The 15,831-nt window shown below is 46.7% G+C and overlaps 1 long non-coding RNA gene across 1 annotated transcript in view; it reads right to left on the bottom strand.

Annotated features, from left to right (window-relative positions):
• LOC137503921 (uncharacterized) overlaps positions 1 to 6,293 on the bottom strand; it is a 49,964-nt gene extending 43,671 nt beyond the window's left edge. The window contains exon 1 of the long non-coding RNA XR_011019378.1: positions 6,151 to 6,293. This is a non-coding gene — a long non-coding RNA (uncharacterized lncRNA). The remainder of the gene's footprint in view (positions 1 to 6,150) is intronic.
• Between the last annotated feature and the right edge of the window lie 9,538 nt (positions 6,294 to 15,831).

The raw sequence follows: 15,831 nt of genomic DNA, 5'->3' as shown, positions 1-15,831 counted from the left end.
TTTTCTCTCTGAGACCCTATACCTAACAGCTCCTCTTTAAGGAGGTAAAACCTATACACTCCTAAATATACACACTAGTTAGGGTGCCTCCAACAGAGTACTTTCACACCTATCCTGTCCATCATTTACAACCAAAGCATGTTGAAGATATAGTAGAGTGGATGGTACAGCACAGGTCAGAAAAATCCACCCCTCCCTGATTTCTCCCAGCCACAGAGCAGCAGAGAGTGATGAACATTCTGCTTCTAGGAATAAGTGAAATCATCACTGGCATGGTCCCAATATTTTCATTGAACTTCTGACCCTTCCATGATATTACGACGAGTCAGTTTTGTGAACATACATTGAAGTCAAAGGTGCCAAGCCTCTGACTTCTGTGGTTAATTTCAAAGCCCTCATACACACTATCATCAGCATATTTGCTAGGTATTTTAGGGGCGTACATTCTTTATTGTCACTTTTTCTTTGTGGCATAATCGAAGTTTTGTGATATAATCGAAGTTACTTTTTCGGGAATATGACATCATATTCCCTCTCTGTCTTCTATTCTTGCACTAACTTTTCCCCCTTTTATGTCTAACACTAACCTTAAAGAGAATCTGTATTGTTAAAATCGCTCAAAAGTAAACATACCAGTGCGTTAGGGGACATCTCCTATTACCCTCTGTCACAATTTCGCCGCTCCTCACCGCATTAAAAGTGGTTAAAAACAGTTTTAAAAAGTTTGTTTGTAAACAAACAAAATGGCCACCAAAACAGGAAGTAGGTTGATGTACAGTATGTCCACACATAGAAAAATACATCCATACACAAGCAGGCTGTATACAGCATTCCTTTTGAATCTCAAGAGATCATTTGTGTGTTTCTTCCCCCTGTTCTCATGCACTGAAGTTTCAGGCTGCTCTTTTTTTCCTGCAAACAGCTTTGCCCTTGTCTGTAATTCTTCAGTATGTGAAAGCCCAGCCAGCTCAGAGGAGGATTTATCCAGCTTGTAAAAGATAAGAGAGAAGAGAGAAGCTGCTCTAATCTAAATAGCACACAGGCAGTGTGCAGAGAGGGGGGAGCTCATAGCAGAACCACAACACTGAAGAACTTGGCAGCCTTCCAGACACAGGCCGACAAGTCTGACAGGGGAAAGATACATTGATTTATTACAGAGACAGCAGTGGCGTAGCTACAAACCTCTGGGCCCCGATGCGGAATCTGGATGTGGCCCCCCCTCCAGCAACAACCCCCCCCCCCCCAACAACCCCCAACGCACACACATATCCGAATCCCTATAGCTGTGCATGGCATGGCTATATCAATTCAGCTTTGCAGCAGCATGGGTGCCACGTTCAGTTTGCAGACATACGCAGCACCCAGAGGAAATAGGGCGATAAGTAGCAAAATGCCTTTAATTAAAAAAGATTACTATCAGTATAGGCATAGAATAAGATGCATACACACATTCAATTTTGATTGGTCAATCACTGACCAATTTTACCACTGCATGTAGTATGAGGGCCAAGAGACTTTGAATACTGTGAACAGAGCTGGGCTCTCATAATACCTAGAAGTAGTAAAATTGGCTATTCAAAATTGTATGTGTGTACCAGGCTTTACAGCCAATACTGTGCATACAATACAGCTGGTTTACAGTACAGGGACAGAGCAACACCTTATACTGTACATACTGAAGGTAACAGATCAGCACACACTGCAGCTAGTTTTCAATCAGTACAGGCACAGAGCAACACCTTATACTGTACATACTGGAGGTAGCAGGGATCAGCACACACTGCAGCTAGTTTACTGTCAGTACAGGCACAGAGCAACACCTTATACTGTACATACTGGAGGTAGCAGGGATCAGCACACCCTGCAGCTAGTTTACTGTCAGTACAGGCACAGAGCAACACCTTATACTGTACATACAGGCGGTAACAGATCAGCAAACACTGCAGCTAGTTTACAATCAGTACAGGCACAGAGTAACAGCTTATACTGTACATGCTGGAGGCAGCAGAGATCACCACATGCTGCAGTTAGTTTACCATCAGAACAGGCACAGAGTAACAGCTTATACTGTACATACTGGAGGTAGAAGAGATCAGTACACACTGCAGCTAGTTTACTATCAGTACAGGCACAGAGTCACAGCTTATACTGTACATGCTGGAGGCAGCAGAGATCACCACACGCTGCAGTTAGTTTACCATCAGAACAGGCACAGAGTAACAGCTTATACTGTACATACTGGAGGTAGAAGAGATCAGTACACACTGCAGCTAGTTTACTATCAGTACAGGCACAGAGTGACAGCTTATACTGTACATGCTGGAGGCAGCAGAGATCAGCACATTGCAGCTAGTTTACTATCAGTACAGGCACAGAGTAATAGCTTATGCTGTACATACTGGAGGTAGCAGGGATCAGCACACGCTGCAGCTAGTTTACTATCAGTACAGGCACAGAGTAACAGCTTATACTGTACATACTAGAGGTAGCAGGGATCAGCACACGCTGCAGCTAGTTTACTATCAGTACAGGCACAGAGTAACAGCTTATACTGTACATACTAGAGGTAGCAGGGATCAGCACACGCTGCAGCTAGTTTACTATCAGTACAGGCACAGAGTAACAGCTTATACTGTACATACTGGAGGTAGCAGAGATCACCACACGCTGCAGTTAGTTTACCATCACTACAGGCACAGAGTAACAGCTTATACTGTACATACTGGAGGTAGCAGGGATCAGCACACACTGCAGCTAGTTTACTATCAGTACAGGCACAGAGTAACAGCTTATACTGTACACGCTGGAGGTAGCAGAGATCAGCACACACTGCCGCTAGTTTACTAGCAGTACAGGAACAGAACAACAGCTTATACTGTACATACTGGAGGTAGCAGGGATCAGCACACACTGCAGCTAGTTTACTGTCAGTACAGGCACAGAGCAACACCTTATACTGTACATACTGGAGGTAGCAGGGATCAGCACACCCTGCAGCTAGTTTACTGTCAGTACAGGCACAGAGCAACACCTTATACTGTACATACAGGCGGTAACAGATCAGCAAACAGCAGCTAGTTTACAATCAGTACAGGCACAGAGTAACAGCTTATACTGTACATGCTGGAGGCAGCAGAGATCACCACACGCTGCAGTTAGTTTACCATCAGAACAGGCACAGAGTAACAGCTTATACTGTACATACTGGAGGTAGAAGAGATCAGTACACACTGCAGCTAGTTTACTATCAGTACAGGCACAGAGTCACAGCTTATACTGTACATGCTGGAGGCAGCAGAGATCACCACACGCTGCAGTTAGTTTACCATCAGAACAGGCACAGAGTAACAGCTTATACTGTACATACTGGAGGTAGAAGAGATCAGTACACACTGCAGCTAGTTTACTATCAGTACAGGCACAGAGTGACAGCTTATACTGTACATGCTGGAGGCAGCAGAGATCAGCACATTGCAGCTAGTTTACTATCAGTACAGGCACAGAGTAATAGCTTATGCTGTACATACTGGAGGTAGCAGGGATCAGCACACGCTGCAGCTAGTTTACTATCAGTACAGGCACAGAGTAACAGCTTATACTGTACATACTAGAGGTAGCAGGGATCAGCACACGCTGCAGCTAGTTTACTATCAGTACAGGCACAGAGTAACAGCTTATACTGTACATACTAGAGGTAGCAGGGATCAGCACACGCTGCAGCTAGTTTACTATCAGTACAGGCACAGAGTAACAGCTTATACTGTACATACTGGAGGTAGCAGAGATCACCACACGCTGCAGTTAGTTTACCATCACTACAGGCACAGAGTAACAGCTTATACTGTACATACTGGAGGTAGCAGGGATCAGCACACACTGCAGCTAGTTTACTATCAGTACAGGCACAGAGTAACAGCTTATACTGTACACGCTGGAGGTAGCAGAGATCAGCACACACTGCCGCTAGTTTACTAGCAGTACAGGAACAGAACAACAGCTTAAACTGTACACGCTGGGGGTAGCAGAGATCAGCACACACTGCCGCTAGTTTACTAGCAGTACAGGAACAGAACAACAGCTTAAACTGTACACGCTGGGGGTAGCAGAGATCAGCACACACTGCCGCTAGTTTACTAGCAGTACAGGAACAGAATAACAGCTTATACTGTACACATTGAAAGTAGCAGAGATCAGCCCAAACCTAGTGCTGGCTGGGAATACACAGCTCAATTATGAGCTGATAAGATGGCTCGATAGATAATTTCCGACACGTCCGATCGTTTTGCCGCTCGATTCTGCATTGGGGACAATGGAAAAAATAAGAAAAACAAGCGGAAAATAAGAGAATCGCCCACAGATTTGAGTGGCAAAAACGATTGGGTGCAGAATCAAGCCCCAGAATCAACCCGTGTATTCCCAGCATAAGGCCCGGCTCACACTTACGTGTAAAAACTTTGCTGCCAACGCACATATATATATATATACACACACACTGCTGCTGAGTAGTGTGTAGATAGTGAGCAGGCTACAAGTGGCTGCCAGCCCGCCTACTCACCAACCATGGCTCATGCGTCTCTGACTGGTGTATGACAAATGCGCTTGCCCACTTTTCACTAGAGCTGGATACAGAATACTGAAGAGGCTAGAAAACAGGTTTACTATAACAAAAGCTCTACATCACATTACATCAGGGTTCTCTATACCAGGCATTAGTCCCTTATTCTTATGGGCAGCATGGTGGCGCAGTGGTCAGCGCTCTCGCCTTGCAGCACTGGGTCCCTAATTCAAATTCTCCCTGTGTCTGTGTAGGTTTCCTCCGGATACTCCGGTTTCCTCCGACATCCCAAAAACAAAAAGATAAGTTAATTTACTTCCCCCCAAAAATTGCCTCTAGACTATGATACATACACAGACATATGACTATAGTAGGGGATTAGATTGGGAGTACAGCACAATGTAATATGTCGGCGCTATATAAATACTTAAATAAAAAAAAATGCTTATTATGGCACTTGGCTAGGACCCGGACACATAGTATACAATACCCAAATGTTTACTATATCTGAGTTTACTATAACGGTTGTTCCCCCAGGGACCCAGAGCCAGCTGGCAGACCTACCAAGTCTGACAACCTCCTTCCTAGTGGTCTCTGCTGAGTATTCACAGTGGAGTAAACTCACCTGTCTGGCCTGCGCACTCCTCCATCCCCCTATGTGCTTCTGACTTCACCCTCGCAGGTGCCTCTTCTCTCTGACACATAACATGCTGCGGGGGACACAGAGAAGAGGCGCCCACAAGTATGAAAGTGAAGGTACACAGGCTGATGGAGGAGGGTGCCGGACAGACGGGTAGGTTTGCTCCACTGCAAATATGCCGCAAGGGCTCTGGAGGACCACTATTCACTGGGAAGATGGGTGTCAGACCTGAGGGATTCACAAGCCGGCTACAGATCCCTGGAGAGACTACTAACTGGGGGAAGTCCGGAACAAATCTGGAGAGATCTGGGGAGTCCGCTATCTGGCTCTATCTCCCTGTTGGAACTTGGAACCCACAACTGAACCCACAATACTGGGCTGCCCAGAAGGGTGTTAACTTACCCATGCCGCTGCCTTAGCCGAGGCACTCCACTTGCGTTACATGTCATTCCTGTGCTTCCTCCTTCATCCTGTAAACGGACCGCAAGTGGAGGGCATCGTCTAATTTAAATTTTGATTACGAGTAGCTAGTAGAAGTGGGGGTTACAACAGATCAAACCACACACACAAAAACAGTGAACAGCGGTTCTACTCCTTGGAGCCCCTGCAGCAGGAGCATAGGACCCACGGTCGTGCCCGTGTGCCGGAGGAGCACATGTTTTCCAGGCCACTGCGGCGAGTACTCAAACCGTGGCATGCCAGAGTACCATTGGGCCACATTCTCTTCGCTGTTCTCTGCAGCACAACAGGACTCTGGCGTGCCGCTGCTGCATCCATGCAAGTACCTGCTACAGTCACGTGGAGCACACATGGGTCCCTCCAACACACATTCAAGACAGGTTACGGCCCGGGCCCTATGCCCCTGCTTCAGGGCCGCACTATCAACTGTTTTTGTGTATGTGTGGTGGGAATGACAATGAGTGAAGCAGGTAAAAGAATAAAAAAAACTACTCACCGACAGACCACTGTCCACCAGACAGTCCACGGATCTGGAGGTGACAGGCGAGCGATTGTGAAGCCAGAGAAATCAGGCAAAAGGCAGTGCTAGCAGTAGCACACTGCTTGTAGTCTATATATCCTCCTCCTCGACCTCCACTGTCTGTCTACAAGTTGTAGTCTTTATATTTCCTAATCCTCCTATCCTAGACCTCCCCACACTGACTGTCTATGGCTGGCAGCAGTCCAATTGCAGGCGACAAACACGACTTTCCCACACTGACTCTGGCTGAACCTGCAACTCACTCGAGGGATATGGGAGGAGCCAGGCCAGCCAGAGATCAGTGAAGGGCCAACTGGAGTGTGGAGGGGGCGGGACTCAGGAGTGACTTGTGACGTGAGTGACAGCCCTGCATAGAGGAGATGATGATGAGTCATCAGAGCCAGCCAGCCCAGACAGCGTGACTTGTGTGTGTGACTGTGACGTATAGCAGTCACACACACTGAAGCTGCCGCTGCTGAGTCTGCAGAGAGTGAGCGAGGAGGGAGATTTTGGGAAGAAGTCTGAAGACCAGCAGGCAGGCAGACAGTGAGTGAATGTGTCTGACTGCACGCACTGTGTACAGGCGGCGGGGGGGGGGGGGGGGGGGCGGGCCCCCCCTCAAGGCTGCAGGAGGCGGGCCCAGTCGCACGTGCGACCCCTGCGACCTCGGGCCCTACGCCCCTGAGAGACAGTGATAGTATGAAGTGCTGCAGTTAGCCAGAACACATTAGAATAGCTTTTGGAACTTATAGGATGATAAAAAACAGGATGCAATTTTTGTTACGGAGTCTCTTTAACACTAACCCCCCAAATTTCAGATCGGCTGCATGATAGCTGAGCTCTATTTTTTAGCCGAGTGCTGCTATCATCCACCAAAACTCAGGTCCCAGGCAACCCATAGCCCAAAGTTATATTATTGTCTATGGGTAGTTGAAACACAACTGGTGCCCTATGCACCAAAAAGGTTTCCTCTGATGTTAGAAAGAGTAGTGGGATCCAGGTAAAATGTTTTTTTTTTTTTAAAAAAGTTTTAATTCTTTTAAATTGATTTTAAAGTTACAATAGGAAAATGTTTTTTTAAATGTGGTCAAATTAAAGATAACATATCCTCCTCATCAATATTGCAGTTGTATATACAGTAGATCCCCGGCCATAGCAATGAAATTACTGCCACAGTTTTTGAGTGTGCTGCAGGCATTTTTCTTGATTTTGTGTTGTTGCCTTACGGAGGGATTGCCTGCCACCCCCAATATCGTATTGTATATGTAGCAGTCTGCTCGCTCTTGCTAAGGTTTTCTGAGTGTTTCGACCTGGCTCCTTGCCAGGGATCGCAGTCTTGTCACAATACTACTATATACTGTAGAGATGCCTGACATATATACGTATTATTTACTGTGTAAATTAAGAAAAAAAGATGCAGAGATGCCACTTTGCAGCATGTTATCTTATACTGAGTCCAGTCCGTAGAAGTAAGAGATAGCAGATGATTCGGTCCATGACCCTACATGAAATGAAGGGCAGAAATGCAATGGGCATGAAGAGGGAAACAAGAAAATGTTACCAATGCAGTGGTTATCAGCTATCAACCACATCTTTATCAGTTATGGAAGGTATACAGGAACAGTTGTGATACACCCCTAGATTTGTCCACAGGTTCACTGCCATCTGGCAATATTTTTGTACTTTGGCCTCTGAAAAAATCATGATCATCTGCAACATCTGTTATCAGCACTTGAAATGGGCCAGAACTTTAACAACCTGGGCACCCTGTGCCTGAACAATCATATTAAAGGGCAACTGAAGCAAGGGGGATATGGAAGCTGCCATATTTATTTCCTTTTAAGCAATACCAGTTGCCTGGCTATCCTGTTGATCCTCTGCCTCTAATACTGTTAGCCATAAACCCTGAACAAACATGCAGCAGATCAGGTGTTTCTGACATTATTGTCAGATCTGAAAGATTAGCTCCATGCTTGTTTCTGGCATTATTCAGACATAACTGCATCCTAATAGACCAGCAGGGCTGCGAGGCAACTGGTATTGTATAAAAGGAAATAAATATGGCAGACACCATATATTTCTCACTTCAGTTGTCCTTTAATATATCTTAGTAGGGAGCCCACTTAGCCTAGAGGACAAATTAGCCGGCTCACCCCCTCTTGCACCATTGTAGATACATCTTCCTCCTCTAGGTCTTTCCCTGCTGAACCCATACAAGTAGCTTCTGCTACCTCCTCTCAGTGAGAGGCAACTTCTCTAGTGGGTTTAACAGGAGCTTAGATTTCTCTAACTTCAGCCATGATGAAGGGAAGAATGGTAGAGGAAGTAGCATAAAACAAAGGCTGAAAGTGAATCATTCCCACTTCCCATCTTTGCGTTCCCTTCCAATATTTCCTATGATGATGTTCAGGGCCGGCCTTTGATATGAGCGACCGGAGCTGTCGCTCAGGGCGTCAGCTCTCAAGGGCTCATACGCCCTGTCGCCCCTTGCCGCCCCGCTGTCTCTCCCTGCGTCCTCTCCGTCTGTAGTTAGAGCAGGACTACAAGAACATGGTCGCCGATGTCCACAAATGTGGACAATCGGCGGCCATTTTCTTGTAGCCCCGCTCTAACTATAGATGGAGCGAAGTCGGGGAGAGAAGAGTGACGTTGGAGCTGGAGCGTGGAAGTTAGGTGAGTCAGTCTCTGCCCGGCCCGCTGCTGCAGAAGGGAGGGGGGGTTGACGGGCATTCTACCTACACTGGGGGCAGCTATGCTACTATACTGGGGGAATACTACCTACACTGGGGGCATACCACCTACACTGGGGGCATACCACCTACATTGGAGGCATACCACCTACACTGGGAGCATACCACCTACACTGGGAGCATACTACCTACACTGGGGGCATACCACCTACACTGGGGGCATACTACCTACATTGGGGGCATACCACCTACACTGGAGGCATACTACCTACACTGGGGGGCATACTACCTACACTGGGGGCATACTACCTACATTGGGTGCATACTACCTACACTGGGGGCATACTACCTACACTGGGGACATACTACCTACACTGGGGGCATACTACCTACACTGGGGACAGCTATGCTACTACACTGGGGCAGCTATGCTACTACATCGGGGGCATACTACCTACACTGGAGGCATACTACCTACATTGGGGCCATACCACCTACACTGGGGGTATACTACCTACACTGGGGGCATACTGCCTACACTGGGGGCAGCTATGCTACTACACTGGGTGCAACTATGCGGCATACTACCTACACTAGGGGCAGCTATGCTACTACACTGGGGGCGTACTACCTACACTGGGGGCATTCTACCTACACCGGGGGCAGCTATGCTACTACACTGGGGGCATACTACCTACATTGGGGGCAACTATACTACTACACTGGGGCAACTATACTACCTACACTGGGGGCAGCTATGCTACCTATATGGGACAACTATACTACCTACACTGGGGGCTACTATACTAGCTACCTTTATTGTGGTGACTATACTACCTATGCTTGGCTACCTTCACTGAGGACACCTACACATGAGATCCTATACTGAGGGCACCTATACCTGGCTACCTACCTACCTATACTGAGTCTGAGGGCATTTTTTGGGGAGGGACGCATCACAGCTATAACGAGCATTGCAAATTGTTGGTGCTATATATGGGCCTGTGTTTGTGCGTGCGTATGTGTGTACATGCGCAAAGAGGATGGGGGGCACCAAAATCCGGTTTCGCTCAGGGTGCAGTGAAACCTAAGGCTGGCCTTGATGATGTTCACCAGTCAGCCTTCCATCGCACAAGTTCTGAAACAAAAGAAGATGATTTTCAGGACCAACACCAGGCCCAGTACTAGGAGTGCTCTATCCGCATTTCATATGTAATGGGCATTTCAGAGCTGTGGGCCGCAGCACAGGGGTAACTTCGCCCTTGTTGCCACCTCTGACTGCTGCGTTTCATGTCACATTCCATTACTCTGATACTTCCTTCTTCAAAGCCAGAAGGAGGAAGCACTGGATTCATGTGAAACACAACATGGAACACAGCAGGCAGAGGCAGTGACAAGGGTGAGTTAACTCTTCCTGCCATGGCCTACAGCACTAAAACATGCATTTCATATGCAATTCGAATCAAGCACTCAGAAGCTCATCCCTACCCAGCACCTCAATGATACTTATGCCCAGCTTTTAGTGCTTCACCTACTGTTATACAGATTAGGGGACACAAACCCATTCTGTCATGTAGCTTTTGCTGTCCCCATTACAACATATGCAGTTCCACAATTTTTTTGCAAAACACCATTTCTGTACTGCATAATCTTGGCGTAAAGTCCTTGGGGCTTGCAGTGCAGGAGATCGCGTGCAGGCTGCGCGCGCATCTCCTGTTCGGGGGCCGAGGTCCGCCCCCCCTTCAGTCTCCGAGCGGCGATTGTTAGACGCCATCTAATTACATTGTACAGCGCTGCAATCATCAGCAGCGCTGTACTGGGGACAGCCGTGTGACACGGCTGTCCCCCTGAGGGACAAGAGAGCGATCAGCTCTCATAGGCAGAAGCCTATGACAGCCGATCACAATGATTTGCCAGCTGTGGAGAGGGAGAGAGGGAGGGAAGGGAAATATTTAAAGTGACAGGGGTTTCTATAAAAAAAAAACACAACAACGTTTATATAAACAAAAATAAACATGGGGGAGCGATCAGACCCCACCAACAGAGAGGTCTGTTGGTGGGGAGAAAAGGGGGGGGGGGGTCACTTGTGTGCTGTGTTGTTCGGCCCTGCAGCTTGGCCTTAAAGCTGCAGTGGCCTATTTTACTAAAAATGGCTCGGTCATTAAGGGGGTTTAGTACTGCAGTCCTCAAGAGGTTAAAAAATCTCAAGCCAGGCAAGGTCATGTGAAACCTACCAACAACCATTTAGCTGAGGGAGTTAGAACACACAAACACACACACGCAGCTACTATCAAAGTGGTATAAGAATTACTGCTAAAACAGGCGTGAAAATAGTATGTTTTAACCAGTATGCTTAAAGTACCTGAGGTGACATGTGACATGATGAGATAGACATGTGTATGTACAGTGCCAAGCATATAAATAACTAGGCTGTGTTCCTTTTTTAACATTATGCAAAGAGAAGGGAGCAGACTTGGCACTACTGTGGTTTTATTTGCCAGTCAAAAGCAGTCCATACATAAACATTCAATGCAAAATAGTGCACTCATCTGCCATGTATCTGCCACAATAGGTGCACTGTTTTGCATTAATTGTTTATGTATAGACTGCTTTTGATTAGCAAATAAAACCGCAGTAGTGCCAAGCCTGCTCCCTTCTCCTTGCATTTCGTTTGATACACTGATTCTAGTGGCATAGAGCACACTGCTAGGTTTAAGACTTCTGCTTCTCATTACTTTGGGCCTTTACTGTATGCCTCAACAACCAAGTGCCTGTCCAACCTCCCTCCCTCTCTTCTTTTCCTATTTTGATGAAAGGTTAAACATTCAGGTATGCAAAGGACAGTTTTGCTCCAGTTTGGACCTAGTCAAACCATAGCATAACCTTCACTGGTAAGGAATTACAACTATAAAACTCTTGGCAGAGATCAGCTTCTGAGTGCAAGGGATAGATAAAAAGGTCAATAACATATTTTGTGTTCTAGAACACGTAAAGTCTATGTCAGTGAGCAGAATAGATGCAATTAAGGATAGATACAATTGTTTATCTCATCAGTTTAATTTCATCTCAAGTACACTTCAAGGGCTCATCGTACCATCATAACTAGCTGTTTCTTCCTTACTGTTCCTCCTGCATCCTGTTTTTGTGTGTCGCCCCCTTGCCTGTTTCGGCTGCTGTTGCACCCTAGATATCATGTTGATGCAGCCACAGCAGCCAGCTAGTGACTATGAATCCGAATTGTTGGGTCCCCTGCTTCTCTCCTACACAGGGGCTGTCACAGTCACTAACCTGGTTCTGGCGGCAGGTACACACGGGGTCCAGCGCGTGTGTGTGGGTGTGTTGACATGCTCTCCTTCCGGGGGGGTGTGTTGACGCACATCGCGTCCGTTGGCGCATGCGTGTGGAGGTCCGCGTTGGGCGCGGATTCTTTGTGCGCGTGCGTTGGCGTGACGCGTAGCACGTCGCGTCTGTTGGCGCATGCGTATGGGGGTCCGCGTTGGACGCGGATTCTTTGTGCGCGTGCGCTGGCATGACGCGTAAGCACGTACGCGCATGCGTACACCATTTTGGCGCCTAGAGGCCTATATAAACCAGGAAGCAGCACTCACAACTTGCTGTAGTATTGCAGCTTGTGTTGTTACGTGACCTGATCTTTCTCTGCCCTGATTCCTGAATCCTGTTGATGACCCTGGCTTGTATGACTATCCGATCTGTTGCCGACCTCTGCCTTGTCCGACTTCCCGCTTTGGTGTTGACCCCGGCTCGTCTGAGAATCCGAGTTGCTGCCAATTTTTGCTTTGCCCGAGTTCCTGATCTGTTGCCGACCTCAGCTACGTTCACCGACCAAGAGCTGTTCCGGAGATTATTCATTCATGCTTTAAGACTCCCTGGTGCTGGTTCAGTCTGCCTATCGTTCCTTCATCAGAGATATACTTCATCAGTCACTGAAGTACACGGATCATTATCTGCATCTCCGGCTCTCCTGCCCTTTGCTGCCTGGCGCCTCCTGTTCCAACCTCAGGGGCAATCGGCAGTGATCTGCAAGGGAAGCTGTCCTCCACGTTTCGGTATCCGAAGATTCAGGTACGTGAGTTCAACTAACCTGACAGAATACTACAGCCACAAAATGGATACCACGGAGGCAGTTTCCGTCCTGTCAACCCTGTGCACTCAAGTTACAGCCCTCACAGACTCCATCAAGCAATTACAAACCGGATACACTCATCTAGAAGGGCGTCTGGATTCTCTTGCTTCCACCGCTTCAGCTCCTCCAGTAAATCTTCCTCCTGCACCAGTAGTTCCAGCCCCATCTACTGCACCTCCGTTATTACTTCCTGCACCTGAGCCACGTGTTCCGTTACCTGAACGTTTTGCTATAGAGCCTTTAGGAATGCTTGCCAGTTGTTCTTCTCCTTACAACCCAGGACATTTGCCTCTGAAGAGACTCGAGTAGGGTTTATTATCTCACTATTATTAGAGGAACCTCAGGCTTGGGCTCATAATCTCATGGAACGAAAAGATCCTGCTCTGATCTCAGTAGTCGAGTTTTTCAAAGCTATGTCTACCTTGTATGATGATCCCCAGAAAGAAATCACAGCAGAGAGTACGTTAAGGCATCTTCGCCAGGGCCGTAGGCCGGTTGAAGAATACACGGCAGAATTCCGCCGTTGGGCTATTGATACTACATGGAACGACTCCGCCCTCCGCTATCAGTATCATATGGGACTTTCCGAGAGTTTAAAAGATGAGATAGCTCGGGTTGGATTACCAGAGACATTGGAAGGCCTGATTCAGTTATCAATTCAGATAGACCGGAGGTTCCGTGAACGCCAACTTGAAAGGGCGGGATTTTCCCATCCACCCTGGTTCTCTGCTGCCAGCACCAATCCAGCTAGTTCTCCCACCCAGACCCATCAAGGTGCGTCTACTGATTCCAGTGAGCCAATGCAGTTAGGAATGATGCGTCCATCCCTCTCCCCGGATGAAAGAAACCGTCGCAGAAAGGAAAATCTCTGCATGTACTGTGGAAATCCTGGGCACTATGTAAGAACATGTCCTGTAAAATTGTCAGGTAAGAAAACAACCTCATCAAGTGAACTCCCTGTTCCGGTCCCTGGCAGTGATAATAACTTTACTCTTCCTATTACCTTACAGTTCCCAGGAGGGATCGTTAAGACATCCGCCATCTTAGACTCTGGCGCCTGCAGTTGCTTCCTTGACTCCACTTTTGCCGCCTCTCATCGGATTCCCCTTCAGCACCGCTCCTCTCCGTTACATATCCATCTTGCAGATGGTTCATCAATTAGCTCTGGACCCGTCACATCCGAAACCATTCCAATCCTCTCTACCCTACCAACACAGCATTCAGAATTACTAAGATTTGATGTTGTCTCCTCCCCAATATATCCTGTTATTCTGGGACTACCTTGGTTTAAAGCACACAACCCTGTTATCAACTGGTCCACCAAACAAGTTACCTTCTCTTCGGACTATTGTCATAGACACTGCATCCCATCTAATAGCCCAAATCCAGTCAACACTTTGTTAAATGTTTCGGACATCTCAGCTCTGGTTCCGATTAGTTATCACGGATATCTGGATGTATTCGATAAACAGAAAGCTGAACAGCTACCTCCTCATCGCCCATACGATTGTCCAATTGACTTACTTCCCGGATCTCCAATTCCGTATGGTCGTACCTTTTCTCTTTCTGAACCTGAGGAAAAAGTATTATAGGATTATATTACTGAAAATTTAGCCAAAGGATTCATCCAGCCTTCTTCATCTCCAGCAGGTGCTGGGATTTTTTTTGTTGAAAAGAAAGACAAGACTCTCAGACCATGTATAGATTACAGTGACTTGAATAAAATCACAGTCAAGAATCGGTACCCGTTTCCTTTGATGTCAGATCTTTTTCAGAAATTGCGGGGAGTGAAAGTTTTTTCAAAACTCGATCTACGAGGAGCATATAATCTCATATGGATTCGGGCAGGAGATGAGTGGAAGACAGCCTTCAGGTCGAAATTTGGACACTTTGAATATCTAGTTATGCCGTTCGGCCTTTGTAACGCTCCTGCCACCTTTCAGCATTTTATGAATGACGTCCTCAAAGACTTTATTGATTATTTCGTCATTGTTTATTTAGATGATATTCTGATCTTTTCTGATAATTTGGAGAATCATCGAAATCAAATAATACAGGTTTTGGAACGATTACGTCTGCACAAGTTGTATGTCAAGGCAGAAAAATGTGAGTTTGAGAAGCATAGTATTCAGTTTCTAGGCCTTGTCATTTCTTCTCAGGGTATTGCAATGGATCCACAGAAGGTGCAGGCAGTTCTGGACTGGCCTCCTCCAGGTGATAAGAAAGGTGTGCAAAGATTTGTAGGGTTTGCAAACTTCTACAGGAAATTCATTAAAGGATTCTCGGCCATTATCCTTCCTATCACACAGCTTACCCGTCAACAAATAAAGTTTGTATGGTCCGTAGAGGCACAACAAGCATTCGAAAAATTAAAAGTGGCTTTTACAACGGCACCCATCCTTAAACATCCAGATCCGTTACTACCATATATCCTGGAAGTTGATGCATCTGAATCAGCAGTGGGAGCACTCCTCTCACAAAGGCAGGGAGCAAAATCATTACTACATCCTGTTGCATTCTTTTCCAAGAAATTAAGTGAGTCTGAAAGAAATTATGACATTGGGGACCGAGAACTACTGGCCATCAAGGAGGCCTTAGAAGAATGGAGGTATCTGTTGGAGGGAGCAAGTCAACCAATATTGATATATACGGATCATAAGAACCTTGAGTATTTAAAGACTGCTAAAAGATTGAATCCTCGACAGGCAAGATGGGCACTTTTTTTTTCCAGGTTTAATTTCCATATCACTTTCCGTCCTGGCCCAAAGAATGTGAAGGCCGATGCCTTATCTCGTATGTTCTCGGAAGAATCTCAACCTCAGA

This window comes from Hyperolius riggenbachi, chromosome 4, assembly GCF_040937935.1.
Source record: "Hyperolius riggenbachi isolate aHypRig1 chromosome 4, aHypRig1.pri, whole genome shotgun sequence".
NCBI classification, from domain to species: domain Eukaryota; kingdom Metazoa; phylum Chordata; class Amphibia; order Anura; family Hyperoliidae; genus Hyperolius; species Hyperolius riggenbachi.
This window is presented reverse-complemented; position numbering and strand designations above follow the sequence as displayed.